Source organism: Strix aluco, chromosome 11, assembly GCF_031877795.1.
Source record: "Strix aluco isolate bStrAlu1 chromosome 11, bStrAlu1.hap1, whole genome shotgun sequence".
In the NCBI taxonomy this organism is placed as follows: Eukaryota; Metazoa; Chordata; class Aves; order Strigiformes; family Strigidae; genus Strix; species Strix aluco.
This window is the reverse complement of record NC_133941.1, coordinates 14,331,476-14,347,519: the sequence shown is the minus strand read 5'-3', so window position 1 is coordinate 14,347,519 and position 16,044 is coordinate 14,331,476. Positions and strand designations below refer to the sequence as shown.

The 16,044-nt window shown below is 36.7% G+C and overlaps 1 protein-coding gene across 29 annotated transcripts in view; it reads left to right on the top strand.

The window, feature by feature from the left end:
* The window catches only part of SLMAP (sarcolemma associated protein), a 91,700-nt gene that overhangs the window by 3,280 nt on the left and 72,376 nt on the right, over positions 1–16,044 (top strand). Inside the window, exon 2 of one of the 29 annotated variants that reach the window (XM_074836182.1) lies at positions 3,719–3,846. The exons of the other annotated variants lie outside the window; for them this stretch is intronic. The gene's annotated coding sequence lies outside the window, so the exon portion shown is untranslated. The remainder of the gene's footprint in view (positions 1–3,718; positions 3,847–16,044) is intronic. 29 annotated transcript variants of the gene reach the window in all.

The window sequence follows — 16,044 nt, the reverse complement described above, 5'->3', positions numbered from 1 at the left end:
TGATCTAAAATAGGAACTTAGTAGTAGTAAATAAGTGGATAGTATGTGATAGTTCTTGAGATACTGTCATGTGAGGATTTGATGGGGGTCTTGATGAAAATTGCCCAGGTGTGGGTATCTGGATCAGGAGCCATAGTGATCAACTAAAGAGGGGGTTTAAGATCATGCATAGAAATACATGACTCTGAATTCTGCATCATGCTTCTCTGAATCAGGTGTTGTGGTACTGTAAAAGGTTTAAAGCAGTGATACAGCAGTATGGAGAATTTTGGATTGTGTTTGTTTCTTGGCAGTATGGTCTGGTTTTTCAGCTGGTTCAGTATCTGAATGGTAAATTGTGAGATGGAGGAGAGAGAAAAATGCATCGTTAGAGGTAATAGATATAAAATACTGTTTTGAAAAGGCACGTAGATGATGTTGATAAATACAGTCTTAATACTGAATCCCAAAAACTACTTTAAAGAATTCTGTGGTGTTTTCAAAGTACAAACAAAAATGTAAAACTATGCCAGAACATTTGCATGCAGGAACATTTATTATCACTGTTTACAGAACTTCTAATAAGTACATCTTATTCCGGAATGTCATTATCCTATCAATGACCTATATTTAAACCTGCACAATTTTTTTTTGCCATGGTATTTGTAAACATTTCTTAAAAGCTTATATATAGGACTTCTATAAATTCTGGGGTTTATGAAAGATAAAAGACCTTGAAATGTTCAGTAACAGAAAGAAGCCTTCAAATAATTCAGAATAGTTCATGAATGATCTGGGGCCACAGTTTCCTAAGTTGTGGACTTTGGCAATACCAGTTTCTGGTGTTCCCAGTCATTCAGTCCAGTCTCTGTGCTGTCTCTTGAGCTGCCTTTGAGTTATACTCTAATAATTTTTTTTTGTTGAGATTTTGGTGTTTATTTGTTTTGTTTTAGTGAACCCTGTGAGTGATCCTGTTTACTACATAGTCTGTAAACAATTGTATCAGCATAATCTGTAAAGAAGGGCAGAAACCAAAGGGAAGGAGCATCAGTAAACAGTGGCAAGGAAACTGGTATATAACTTTTTCTTGAGGCACAGGTAGGCTTAAGCTGAAGTATGTCACATAAATAGATCAAGTTGAAGACGACCTGTTACTTGCAGTTGAAAGATGTGAATGTTTGCTTTTTATAATGGCACTTTAATTATGCATGGAAGAAGTTATGTGCCCAAAGGAGATAATGGCTATGTCCCACCAGCATTATTAAGGATAAAAGTAGGATGAGTCTTCAAGATCACCAGTAAATAGCAATTAAAAGCAGATATTTAAAGTCAGATTTGCTTTTTAAAATATTTTTAACATAATACATAAGCCCACAAATGGGTAAGATAAAGGTGGAAGGTGATGGGGTGGGGGAATATCTGCACTCAGACTTTTTCTGTTCTTAATAATACTTCTACAAACAACCAGTGCAGTGCTTCCTTTTGCTTGTATTTGTAGAAACAGTGTAATACCACCTTGTGGATTTTTTGTATAGCGATAGCATTAGAAGCTTATGCTTAGAATTGATTTTGATTTCTTTTATGAGTAATTGCAAGTTAATGAATCTTTTTAAGAGATGCCTGAAAAAGTGAGTCACTAGTTATGTAGGAAGTGGATGTTGTGCTGAGCATGGAGTGTTCCAAAAAGTGTGAATCAAAGCAAAACAAAAAGTGGGCTATAGTTCAGAAAATCTAAATAAGTTTGTTCAGCTCCTATCACTGCATATGGGCAAAAAACTCTGTAAAAACTGCTTAACTAAAATAGTCTTAAACTTATTTTTGGTGGGTTGGGTTTTCTTTTGGTTTTTTTTATTGTTTTTCAAAATAAGCAAGTTGAAAACCCTTGAGAATTTGTATGTGACTTCTCCCAGGCTGAAATGCTTCTGGCAGATGTGGTGGAAGCTTTTAGTAGAAACCTGAAGTTTCCGACAGATATCCAGGCTTTCAAAAATGGGAATTATTCAGTGCCCTAGGTTGTTGTGAGTGGCTATTGTAAGTACCTTTTATAGAGAATCCATTGCCACAGTTTAGTAAAGGTGCTGAGGAATTGTGTGGAGACTGTAAGGGCTCCAAATAACTGGTCATTTTTAACAACTGAAAAAAAATGTGTAGGCACAAGTTTCTGCGTTAGGGTAGTAGCTAATGCTATTGCTTTTATGTAATTCAAAGAGGGTATGGATCGAATTGAGCACATTCATAGTATCTTGGTCACAGAAATGCTAACTAGTAAATTGAAAGCCAAATAGTCCACATGATGGCAAACGTAATTTATTGAGGCTGTGCTTTATGGCTTCTAGGCTTAAAATAATGTGATATGAAAATGTTACAGAACGCTTCCTGCAGGGAGTGCCTCCTTTAAAGAAAACAAACAAACCCTGCCCCCCTCCCCCCCCAACAAGTAAACAAATCCTGCTTCCCCCCCCCCCTTCCCCCCCCCCCGCCCTCAACACAAACCATCAAACAAATCAAAAAACAGCACCTTAAAAGGTACAACCAGGGAATTACTGACTGGGTAGTTTTGAGTCCCTGGGAAAATTGTGGAACAAGTTTTGGAACAGTTTTCTGGGCACATGAAGAAGGTGATTTGGTAATGGTCAGAATGGATTTAGCAGGGATAAATCGTGTCTGGTGAGTATGATTGCCTTGTATGATTAAATGACTAGATTTGTGGGCAAGGGAGAGCAGTGTGTGCTGTTTACCTCGCCTTTAGGAGGGCTTCTGACTGTTTCCCATGGTGGTCTTCTGTTTAAGTTGGGGCACTGCAGTCTGGATGTATGAACAACTAGATGAGTAGAACAAAACTGGTTTGAGGATCAAGCTCAGTGGTAGTGCTTAATAGGTGGTGCTCTGCCTGGATGCTGGTAACAAGCAGAATACTGCAGGAGTCTGTATTATGACCTGTCCCGTTTAACATTTGTATCAGTGACCTGAAGGACATGGAGAAGTACAGTCTAGTCAAGTTTGAAGATGACACCAAATCTGGGAGTGATGGTGTGGTAGGGGATGAGCTGATATGCTCAAGGGCAGGGCTGCCATCCAGAGGGACCTGACCATGCTGAACGTGTGGGCAGACGGGAACCTTGGGAGTCTGAACAAGGAGTCCTGCACTTGGAAAGGAAGAACCCCTTGCAGCTTGTTAGACTGTGTAGAGGATACTGCATCTAATTTTGGACCACCAATGCAAGAAATGCATTGATACACAGGAGTTGAAAGATTAGATGCTCTCTTTTCTTGCTGTGTTGTACTAGGGATAAAGTATGTTGACTGTGAAAGAAAGAAGAGAAAGAAATTGTAGTAAGGAAATATGTTGTTCACTTAATGTTAACGTAGAATGTTTTGTGGAGATCAATAATTTGGCAAGATTCAAGAAGTATAGGACATCTCTGGACATCCTGTTTGTTCAGAAGTATTTTTTAGTAAATCTATCTTTAAAAGTTTGGTGGGATATGAAAAATGGTATTTGGGGTTGCAAGATTTTAATGGGAGATTTTTTTTTTCTGCTGCTTCCTATAGACATTCCTGTATGATACTCTGGGCTATTTGGTGCTGATCTTTGTAAGAGACATTAAATATCTTATGTATCAGTAGCATTTCTTTCAGTAGCTATCGTGTCTGTTACTTATTTTTCCTCTATTTTATCTTTTCAGCTTTCTGTTATGATTGTTGTCTTTGAGAGCTGAACAAATGTTTTATTTTTCAGTACTTCTGATGTTGCTGTATGCTTACAGTCTGCAGTGTCTGTAGAGGAGACACTTTATCTTCCAAACACTGAATGTTTATTCCAAGTGCCCTGGGAGACTGACCTGGGATCTGCTATAATGCACTAAGGTGAAATTTCAGTGCTTAGATGCTTTTGGTAAGAGGCTGATGTCAGCCAGCCCTTACATACACCTGTTAATATTTTTATGTAAGTGCTTTTCACCCTGAATGAACTATCCAATTTTATGCTGCTATGGTCATAAGAGCAGTATGAGGTAGGGAACATTTGGTTTCAGCAAACTTTACCACCATACATTTAGAACCCAGTGTAGGAGTGCTGGCGGCCGTTTATAGTAGAGGTAAGTTACTGCTGACAAGGATTTCCCTGCAGAGATACCATCTAGAGCCACTGCTGCAGAGCTAATACTGTAATTCTTGGAGCTGATCCATTGCAGTCATGATGCATCTATCCTGAGCCAGGAACACCAACACGTTGATTCGGTTTTAAAAACAAACAAAAATCCCTCTTGTATTTGCAATGAAGTTTTACAAACCTCAAATGAATCCGGTTACTTAGCAGTAATGAAGGCCAGTAAATGTGTGTTTTCCTTAGGTCTCTAATGGGATGGTTTGGGTTTACTCCTGGTCCTGTGCTTATAAATCTAAAAGCTTCCTTCCCCAGTACACTTCCATTATTTAAAATTCTTTTTGACTTTCACTTTCTTTCACGTTAGTTGTGGCAAGCCATTGATCATTTGCAGGTGAATTTATGTTACACTGGAGAAATACTTTTGATTTGGCTTTGCCCTCTCATTTTCCTACTGAATTTGAACAGTTTTGGTTGCTTATATATCTAATTAATGTAATTGAATTTATATATGCTATAAAGGGCCATGTGAGTTAGTAGTGTCTAACTGTCAGCTACTTAAGTTGTGTTGATTTTTATCTGATCTAGCTAAAATTCTGCAGAGTGTGTAGACAAATACTCAGCTGATTTGTTGCATTTTGGTTTTTGTAACTTCTTTTAGTAGATAATATAAAGTGAAAATTATTATTTGTGGAACCTGGCAAGTGGAAGGGAGGGAACAATGCTGTCTCCATCCCTAAAACTAGAAATTTTACAGGCTATTGCTACTAAATTATATGATAGTTTGTTGTCTCTGGATTTTCTGTAGAATCACATCAATAATTGCTTCCTGTTAATGTTGCTCCCTTGCTGAGAGTTTGGATTATCTGGGCTCTGAGTTTTGTTAAATCTTGCTGTGACAATGCATTAATGTTCCCAACTTGTCCGTCTTTCCAGAAACATTTCTGTTTGTAGCAGAACTGTCGAAAGAAGGCTTACAGTATTGTCACATTTTTGTTGAATATAGACAAGCATTTTTTCAGTCTGCTTTAGGAATGAGAACTTCAGGCAGAGAGATGGATTGGACTGTACCATCTTAAGCCCCTGCAAGAAGACATATCTGTCTGCCAGAGGCCCAGAACAGTTTCCTTTTTGCAAAGGAAAATAATTGTGCTGGAGCCAAACACTTAATCAGATACAATTTTTGTGTTATGTTGTACTGGACACACATGTATGTGATTGAGCAATGTCTTAGAGTTTATTTCAGTCTTGAGAAAGTGTAAATAAATGATGAACTTCCAGCAAGCTTATAACAGAAAGTCCAAAATCCTGTAGTAACACTGTAGTTGAGTGGAAAAACACAGAAAATGGTAGCAGCAGTTTGACTTTTTTTTTCCACTTTTGTAAAAATGTAAAAAGTAAATGTAAAGTACTGGGATTAGTCAAGGGTAGTTAAGGGCATGAGGCATTTATAATACCTTTGCAAAGCTAAGGAACATTTCAGTATCGATAGATGAACTATTGTGCATACTGGAGGAAAATATGTGCTATTCTTAGACCTTTTAAGTTGTAAAATAACAGTAACCAACCATTGAAAAGACTGAAGAATTTATGGTGAGATGTGACTAAATACAAAAATACTGACCATTATTGTGCTACCGTTAAAGTAAGTTTGTCCCTGGTTGCAACTTCTTGTTCAGTTTTGGTTTTCATATGATAATTCAAATGTGTTGAAAATATCTATTGTCAGAAATACTTCAATATAGGAAACATTCAATGTCTGAGATAGATACAAAAGCTATATAAGAACAGATAAGTGACCTTTTGTTCTTGTGTTAAGAGACTATTGAAAATAAGAACAAGTTATTAAATGCTGTATATTCTCATAATTACAGTTGTAATAGTTCTTCCATAAAAATAAAACAAATGTAAGAGCTTAAGATACAGGAGTTGTGGATGCTTGTAACTGTGTATTGAGTAATAACCTTTTTAAAGGAAGGAATGGAAATGCTTATGTTTCAAATCAAAGAAGAAAAGCTCTGTTATGGGCCACATAGATATTTGTACAGCAGGTTCTTTTGAAGACATTTGGTACTGGCTGCTACTATTTGCATATGCCATTAGTCATATCAGATATAGCAGTTCTTGCTCTTACCTGGCACTTTTTCAGAGTTGTTCCTTTTCTGGATGTTGAGCAAGATTAAGTTCAAACATAGATTTTCTAAAACTTTGATGTCTTTAATGCAGTGTTATTAATGTTCTACAAGAGTTTTTTTCTTTTTTTAACCTCTCCAGCAGATTTTGATGACTCTGCATTGCTTTCTATTTTTTTAATTGCTTTTCTTGAAGTGTAATAGTTAACTGTATAGGGTAGAAGCCAGATGTCTTGATTTTTCAAAGCTGGACTTTTAGCCTGCCTACCTGCTTGCCTTTTAAATTCCTGCTGACCTTTCCTGGTAATTCCTGGCACAATTAACTGTCTTCTCTTTTTTTGGTTGTTAGCTATAATAGTTGAATAGATTTATGCGCAACAGCATTGCAAATCAGTTTTGGTGGTGTTACTTGTGATTTTATTCTGGAATTGCTGTTCTCTGCCCTTACACTTATTCAGGTGCTTGAAGAATCTGAAAGCTTTTGGGAGGCATAATGAATTATCTGTAATTCTTCATATTTTTAATTTTGTTATTAAAAGCTGTGTTGTTTTATATCTGGTTGTGAAAGAATCCATTCTGCAGCCAAATTATTTTTTCAGGTCTTTGATCTCTGAAGGTAATTGCAACTCCTTGTTTGCTTGCTATCATTACAGGGATTCCTCTTGGTGAATGCCAGAGGATTTTAAGGCTATGTGGAGTCAATATAATCACATATTATTAAGGGACAAAGAGTAAGTTTGATGAAGGTTCTTTTGTTTCTGTGGATTCCAGAACTCTTAAGTCATTATGTATACTTAGGGTGGTAGCTACTTCATGGGAAGATACAATACTATGGACAAGGACAGCCAAATTCTGTGATGTGGATGTACTGTCAGAGGGTAAGTTAGGTTGGTATGGACCTCTGGAGGTCATCCAGTCCAATCCTCTGCTCTGTAGCAGGTCTAATTAGTTTAGGTTGCTTGGGGACTTGGGATGTAGTTTTGGGTACCAAATCAATCCCTACCAACAAATAAGCTTCTGAGCACAGGGTCTGGCATATTTGCTGTGTCAACTAGCTTGTGTTGCTATGGTCTTAAGTTATGTTCGGAACTTTCAGCGTGCGTGTATATATATATATATAATTTAGTATTATGAAATACCTGGAGTACTTCTTTTATACTCTAACTTAAAATTACCACCAAAATTGGATAGAAATTCTCTTAAAATTTACCTTGAGGAAAAGAAACACTAAATGAAAGCCCTAAGAATGTTCATAGTTCCACCCCTAATTCCATAAGGGTGGAAATAATACAACACTTTCACTTAGAGCTCTCAACCACTACTTCCTTTTTAAGAACTCAAAGGGGAAATTAATTTTTTTTTTTTTCAGTGTTCCTCTTTGAGGACTTTTCCTAGACTGCATATTCCAGCAGTTGTAAGAGAAAGCCAGGAATACAAATCATCATAAAAAGGGCATATTTGTTTTTGCTATCTGTGTAACTAGTTGACATTAGGTGAAGCTATCGGTTGTGCTGTTCAAGCAGGCTTTTGGTAGGTATATAAGTATTGTCTGTGTCATTGAAGGCCAGTGATTTGGTCTATGAACAGGGGCCTTCCTATGTAACTAAAGGAAGAACAGATAGACTGCTACTATATTAATAATACGTTACCTATAACATAGAAAAGCATGTGGGTATTCTAAGTCTATTTGAATGCTTTTTACTCATGGTATCTTCCTGATTTTTAGTTAAATTTATGAATATGTTAATTAGAAAGTTAAGAGTATGTATCCTGTGTTTGGATGACTTAACTTTCATGTAAACAGAAGGGAAGATGTTTTTGGTGGTTTCTGCACTTGAACAAATGTATTGCATTGACACACATGGACTACTTTCTCTCAAAACTTGCTTTTTGTTTTGGAATCTGTGTACACATGCTACCTCACCTACTGAAATCAGAACAGGTTATACATACATCCTATTGCAGAATATTGCCTCCTGATAAATTTAATGCAGATCTATGTTTTGGCTGCAGGTTGACTTGCTCTGACCCCATGTTCCAGAAATTGGCTTGTGAAGGATTAGTTTGGCAAAACACTGCACCACCACAGCTGTCCTGCTTTCTTTGAGCCACTCTGGGACATCCAGGTTGTATTCCTGTGGGCTCTCTAGGTCATCCCGTTCTGGGATTTTGCCTGCTTCACAGCCTGGTGTCTGCAGTTGAAAATTTTATATGCTGATATGTAGATAGGTGGGTTTCTTTGGTCTCCCCTGGTTGATCAAATTAAAATGTGCTTAGTTTTCTTCTTCCCTTTCCACATTGCTTTACGTTGAGTCTTTCCAGCATATGTGTCGCTGGATGAATTTTAGATGATGGCGTAAGTTTTATAAACTAATATTAAAGGATGTTGATGACTAGTCTTTCTTTTGAGATCTGTAACTTGTACTCTTTGATGTGTTTTATAGTTTAAACTTGCTGTATACATCTTCTTTTATAATTGACATTTTGTATTTCCAAAAGATTCACAAAAATAATTCCCTTGTAGTATCCTTTAAAAACCTTTAATGAAGATGTAGTTTTGAGTCTAATGTTAGGGTACCTGTAATCTCATAACATTTTTTTAGTGACTGGATCTGCTTGATGGTGTCGTGCCTCAAATTAAGTCTAGTTCTACTTTAAATATTGCTTTAGACAGTTTTTATGCAGGTGAGCAAAGCTGAGTGGAAACTGTGCAGTCCTATCCAGAGCAAAAGTTTTCAGACAATCGAAGGATTTAAGAAATAGTAAGTGTTCACTTATACTTGTGGACACCTGAGAAAGGTAATAATTTTATTTGACAGCTGCACTCATGCTGAGGTGACTCAAGTATTGTTTTTCATGGAACAGTTGTAGTTGTGGACCCAGTCCTAGTTGTGCTACATGAAAGTGCTGTTTAATCATTGGCAGTGCTCAGAGTTGTAACTTGTATAGTATTTTAGTGGTCTAAAATTGAGAGGTCTGTTATCTGCATCCAAAAGGGAGCTCTTGCCTGGTGATGTTTAATGAGACCATTGTTGTTAGTACTAAGGATACTTTTCTGATACTATCAGGAATAAAGCTGTTTGCTGAGACACGGTGCAACTGTGACTTCTCCATTTGTGCTAAAACTACAAGTTACTTTGCAATTATGGAAAAAATATCTGGTGATGTGAATCTCTTTTGCCTTTTCTTGAGCTGGAATAAAACCTGAGAAATTGTATCATGAACATCTGCTTAATGGCATATTAAAAAGAAAAAAGAGTAACAGAAAATCGAACAACTGACCTTCCAGAATTGAGTCATTTGCATCTGATGCTTTTTTTTGATGAAAAAACTGTTGAACTTTTTCATTTGAAATTTCTGTTCCTGGACTGTGCAGGAACTAAGCGTTCTTAGAGCTCGTAAGGATTCAGTGGCTTAACAAGTGACTTGGAGCAACAGTGGCTGCCTATGTCTGAATGTTCATGTCCATGGCAAACACCAAGTACTTTGGTTTAGTCTGTAACTGAAGTGAAGGATGCATGTACAAGTATCTGTTATGTATCTGAGTCCCAAGTTGTTGATTAGAATTAGTAATATGACAGGACAGCCCATTTGGGGGCTGTACTATTAGTATTTACCAACAAAACAGTAAATGCTGTTTTAGTGGGGAATTGTATCAGAGTAAGGTGCTTTTATGGCAGGATCTGTTTTAGAACTAATCCTTTATTATATACGGACAGAAAATGTTTTTTATCTTAAAACTTAATAATTGCTTTTACAGACACAGTCAACTTGCATTTTTATTTTAAAACTGGTTATATTTAATGGATGAAAGAGTGGAAATATGAGTAAGAAGCCAAAAAAAAAGAGGCAAATCAGTTTTCTAGGAATAGTCTCTTCAATCTGAAGAGAGGTTGCAACTTTTGGAAAGTTCTGATTGAAGCCTGAACGAACAAATAAAATGGTGAAAAGAACACACAAGCAAAACAAATGTTTTGAAACATAGGAAGGGGTCAGCTTTTTGCAGTTTTAATATTACCAGTGGCTGTGTAATTGCTATGACATTAAAAAGGATTTTAGTGAGTGTACTGAGTCAAATATGAAAAATGGGCCAATCCAGTCTTTGATCTTACGATTTGTGGCCCTTATAATTCATGCTCTGGGGTTTCCTTTCCATGAAGCTGGAGATGCAGCAGTGGATGGAGGGGACCAACCTGCTACTGGTCTTTCGGTTGTTTTTTGTTTCCCATCATTGTTCCTTTCATGGTCTTTTAACTTCATTGTGCTTGTTAAATACTAGAATAGTTATTAACAAAACTTCTCATTCCAGTAGAATTTCTCACTGTTAGTACTTCTTATAATTTTTGATGAAATGTCCCATTTCAGTGGAAGAAAAGAACACCAGTAATAAATTACCGCAAAATCAGATAGGTGTTAGATGCACTGCATTGGCTTATACAACTGGCCAGGAGTGCAGATTTTTTTAGTTGTGTCCAGAAGTAGGTCTGAGAGCCTTTTTAAAAACTTAACGAGGTTTATGCATATGCTGTGTGGATTTAGGCTGGTGGACATTAGCTCCTTATTTTCCTGATGCATTGTATTTTTGAGCAACTGAAAGAGTATGAGCTGTACTAGAGCTTACCTTTTTAATGCAGCCTTTGAAGTATGAGCTTTGTTTGCTGGCATCTTACAAGAGGGAGGAGAAAGTTTATCTGCTTTGATGAACAAGCTTTTAGAAAGAACTCCATGACCTCTCTTGAAGAATTGTGATGGGAGGAATGTCTTGTATATTTATTTTATATAATCAGAAGTGGTAAATTCAGTTAAATGCAGCTTGTTTAAAGTGTAAGGCACTTTGATACCTGCCTACACTTGAGGCATAGTAAGGGTATTATCATTTAAATGTATGAATTAAAATTATTAGCATGTTAGATATGTTAATTGTGTATTAAGCCAAAGTTACAAGTTTTGAAAACATTCTAATTTAAATACTTGAGTTTTTCTGAAGTATTACAGCTTCAAGTTCTGGAAAATAGACATGGATGACTGTTCTTTGTAAAATAAAGTGTTAACAATTTTTTTCAGATGTGTTGCTATTACACTGGGGTAAAACTGTTAAAATGTCTCATAGCAGGAAGCTTGTACATCTTGTGTCTTCCCACAATGCTGATGAGAAATTGCCTTATGAACACTGTGGTAGAATATGTAGTCTTTGTTACTTTCTGCCAAACTCAGTGCTGCAATTCAGAGAGCAATCATGCTTGTTAGTTTCCAGTTCTACTCTCCTACAGGATTTCATCCCAACTCAAAAGGTACTTTTTTAATATCGATTTTCATGTTCCTCTGTGCTTTCTAGCTCCCTTGACAAAACAAAGCAAATAGCATGAAACAAAATCTTGTCAACTTGTTCTGCATTGTCCAGTGAAAATGTCTTTTAGAAAATCCAAGGTCACTGAACCCACACATTTCTGAAAATGTGGGTTATAAGGCTTATTTAGAAAATGCTCTTGCCAGTGTTAGGGCAGTAATCTAGTAAGTTAACAGGAAGAGTGAAATGGAGTAGGCAGCAAAAAAGCACAATGAACCACAGCATGAGAGTAGAGTGTTCCTTGTTTCATTTATCTAATCCTCTTGAGACCTAATGCCTATGTAGCAGCTAGTGCCTCTCTGTGTTGTGTTTCTTTGTGGATTTTTGGGTAGGAACTTCCTTTTATTCGTAATGTGTATATATTACCATTAGAAAATATGGTATGTCAAGTTCTGGGTAAGTTACCGTATATTCTATCGAGAAGGTAAAAAACAAAATGTTCTGTAAAATACTGATTCTTAGCAAGGTATATGACAAAACTGAAGAAGTGAGAACAAATCTGTGGCAGAAAAGGTGAGTGTACAGAATTTTCCCAAACCAGTTCTTAAACGTCAGATGAGCCCTTCTGCATAACTGGTCTTTCATCCATCCTATCCTCCACATGCTAACTCTCACACTTGGGCCACTCTTAAAACAGCTAGACCTTAGACTTCAGCTCCCTTGTCTGTGCTTTATATTGTTGGTCCTGTCTTCTTTCCACTCACTGAGAGAAAAAGAATTCCAAGGTTTCATAAGGAGAGCTACCTTATTTACCCTCTCTGGTTTTGAGCGCTGCTTCCCCATTGGAGTCCATAAGGCTATCTTCCTGAAAGTCATTGTTATTCTAGCTGCCACCTTCCTCTTACTACTTTCTGCAAAGTAAGAAAGGTTCCCAACAATCTGTGGTAGCATCCCATCTCAGCTGCATCTTTGATTCCTCTCCTTTTTTGTCCAGGTGAGTTCAAGGTTAGTGTCACATAGGGGCTGGAGAGAAAACAGCACTGAGTGGTGAAGACACCAGGGAGTTTGATTGCACTGGAAATTCTACGAGGATGGGATAGAGACAAGATGATTGATCTTGCAAGTAGATAAAGTGATGCAAAAAGCAATATTGAAACTTAAGAACAATTGAAGTCATGATTACACACTTTAGATTGCAAGTTGCTCTTTTTTAAAAAAAAAGAAAAACCAACAGGAAGCATGTATTACCACTTCTCCTTTTTAAATTTACTTATACCATTAAGCATAGGTGCTTGAAGAGCAGAGTTCTGTGCTGTTGAAAAAAATCATCGTAAAGTTTAAAATTATCATTTAAGGTAACAAAAGTTTTTCTTGAACATTTCTATGTTAAGTCTGCTGTTTGAATGTTTCATTTTTGAAAACGTGTATTTTTCTCAGCTTAATTTCTTAAGTTCTATCAAAATATTCTTAACATGTTAAAAATAAATTATGTTTTTAAACATGTCTAAAAGTTGAGCAATGCAGAAATGGTGGTTGTGATGAACTTCACTTATAGCAAAATAAATACTCCTTGATCAGACAGATGTTTTTTTTCATTGAATTACTCATACTGTTGGAAGATAGGTCATCTTCCATGAAAGATTTCAGGGAAAATAGTTTAATCTCTTGATTTGCTAATGAGAGCATTGAATGTTAAGAGTTCACTTCAGTTGTTTTGGTTTGTTTTAAATAGCAGCATGGAACTACTTATGTTCATTTCCATGTTCTGACACATCTGAAATAGTTGGTTTTTTTCATACTTAATGTTGTTTTGAATGTGTTGCTTTATGAAAAAAAAATCTAGTAATTCAGTTTGTGTTGTAGTTGATACTAAGTAGAGATTAATGTTTGTATCCTTGAACTGACACAGTGGTTACTCTTCATATCTGCAGCATGTAAAAGTTCTAGCAGTTTTCTTTAAAAATCCATGGTAATTGTTTTTTTTTCTGAGACTATCACAGTAAATCATCATTTCTATCAGCTAACAATTTGAACTTCTCTATAATGCAGTATATTAAGTGAATGAAAAATTTCATGTGAAGTGTGAGGAGTAAAATACGGTCACTTAAGTGAAATGTCTTTATTTGCTCTGATAGTCATGTATTTGCAGAGTGATTCTTAACATAATGTAAGGAGGATTAAGTATTGCTTGAGAAGAAATTTTGTGTTTACCAAAATGAGCAGTCTTAGAAGGTCTTTATTGAATTCATTATTTGGTTGAATCAAGTTGGTGGGTTTATCTTTGTGGGTTTTTTATTGTTTGGGGCTTTTTTTGGTGTTTATTTCTGGGGGTTTTTTGTGTTGTTTTTTTTTCTCTTGGAATAGTTTAGGGACTGAATTCTTCTGATATGCATTGAATTTTCAATTGAAATTATGTCTGCACATAAATCTGAGAGAAGATAAACAGTAATCTATTGCAGTTTAAGTGGTATTGAGGTTCCAGCTGATTGGCTCACCGTGAGCACACTTCTTTCTGGGTTGCAGAGCAAGATGTTTGTAAATCATGCACAGTTGGTAAACCTTTAAGAGGGGAATGAAGGAATAAAAGGTGATACTTGTTGACTGAAGTTCTAGCATGATTATTGTCTAACTGGAAAAGTAAATGTGTTGCATTCTATCATAAAGCCCAGTGCAAGAATAATTCTATTGTAACTTACCATAGAATATTACTGTTGAGTGACTTGCTTTGTGTAGATGATTATAGTCTTCTCTTAAAGTCATAAGTGAAAACTGGATTAACAATTTGCGAATTGGTTATTGTATGTATCAATGACTGATAAAATCTGGAGGGACTTTCTGAAATGACAGCAATTTATGTATGTAAATTATTTTATACAAAATTGGTATTGGTAGGCTAGTTAGGGATAAAGGGTTAAGTTCAGCTGTTTTGAAATGCCTGCCATTTTTCTTTCAAAGTAATATCTGTCTGAGTTGTCTTGGGATTTTTCTCCTCTGTTACTCTGAACTATTGACATGGCTTACACATTTTTGTTTACTAGTTTACTGTTTCTGGTATTTAAGTTTTCAAGCTAAACCTTTCAAAGGGAAGTGAAGAAAACATCAACGTTCCTGATGTGCCTATTAAGAAACACTGAGGTTATAAAACTGTTGAGAAACAGAGAAGGCGAACGCTGCTGGGTGGTGCTTGCTTTGTGTCATGTGTCATGCTTTCAATTAGTTCTTGTTGGTGTTGCTTGAGTGGATGCTATTAGAAGTCTAGAGACATTCAGCTGCTGAGTCTGGAAGTTGTCAGGCCATCCATTTTGTGCAGTCAGTAGATAGATAAGCTGCTCAAGTTGTCCAGCTTTGAATTAAGTTTGAAAAGTGCAAATTAACAAGCTAAGTCAGGGACCTTGGTTAACAGAACATATTTATTGTATCTGACTTGAACCTAATTTTAAGAGACGGAAAAGCAAGCCATGGAATAAACAAATAATAGTAAAAATACAGTTTTTGTCCTATGAGAACTTACTAAGAATTAAGGATGTATTTGTGTTTCTCCAGAAGTGCAGCACCCCTTTGTTTTTAAGGTAACTTCTCTTGAATGTTGAAACTATAGTACAGGATATTCTGTGGTGTGCTTCTAGTCGCATATGTGCTTTGCACATGTTGCTGTTGCATGACAGGAGGGAACCAGTCTACAGTTAATTCCTCCACGTGGCCAGTTCTTTTTTCTTTTCCAAAGCTGGAGAAGTGCTTGGTGCAACTCTTAAAGCAGATGTTTGGAAGAGTAGAACATCTGTGTGTACTGCATAGTATGTCTTCCCTGCAGTTGGGTGTGCTGTGAAATGTTACTGCTCCACAGCACTGAGCTGGTGCAAAAGAAGGAACTTGCTAGGATAAAAAAATAGTTAAAATACATAGAGAAACAAGCAGGGAGCTGACTCCTGACACTTTCCTGAGAACTTAGATGGGACATACTGAGTGCTGTTGAGGAACGTGCTATCCAGTAAATCCAAGAGATATGTAAAGACTGAGGCTGTGTGTACATTACTTTGCAGGAACTGCCAGGGAGTCTCTTGTTTAAGAATATCTAAAATACAGCTAGTTCTTCAGCCCCTAGGAGCTACTGTCATGTGGCAACAGAGGAAGGAGGTAATTTTAAGATCAAGTAGGAGGACGTGCTTCCTTCTTTTGAAGTCCATGGTAGACAGACTAATTCCTGTCTACTAAGAGGAGCAGTGTGAAAAGGTGCTTTCATGTAAGAGGGTCTTACCTTTTACTTGTTACCTGTATCTGCTAGATTATGTAGCTTCAGTGGATATTCACATGGATCTGTGTATAAGCAATCAGGAGAACTGTTACTGATCTATATAAGTTCAAGGTCCTGCACAGGAGTTGGGGCAATCCCAAGCACAAATCCAGGCTGGGCGAAGAGTGAATTGAGAGCAGCCCTGTGGAGAAGGACTTGGGAGTAGTAGTGGATGGAAAACTGACTATGAGTCAGTAACGTGCAGAAAGTCAACTGTGTCCTGGGCTGCATCAAGAGAAGCGTGGCCAGC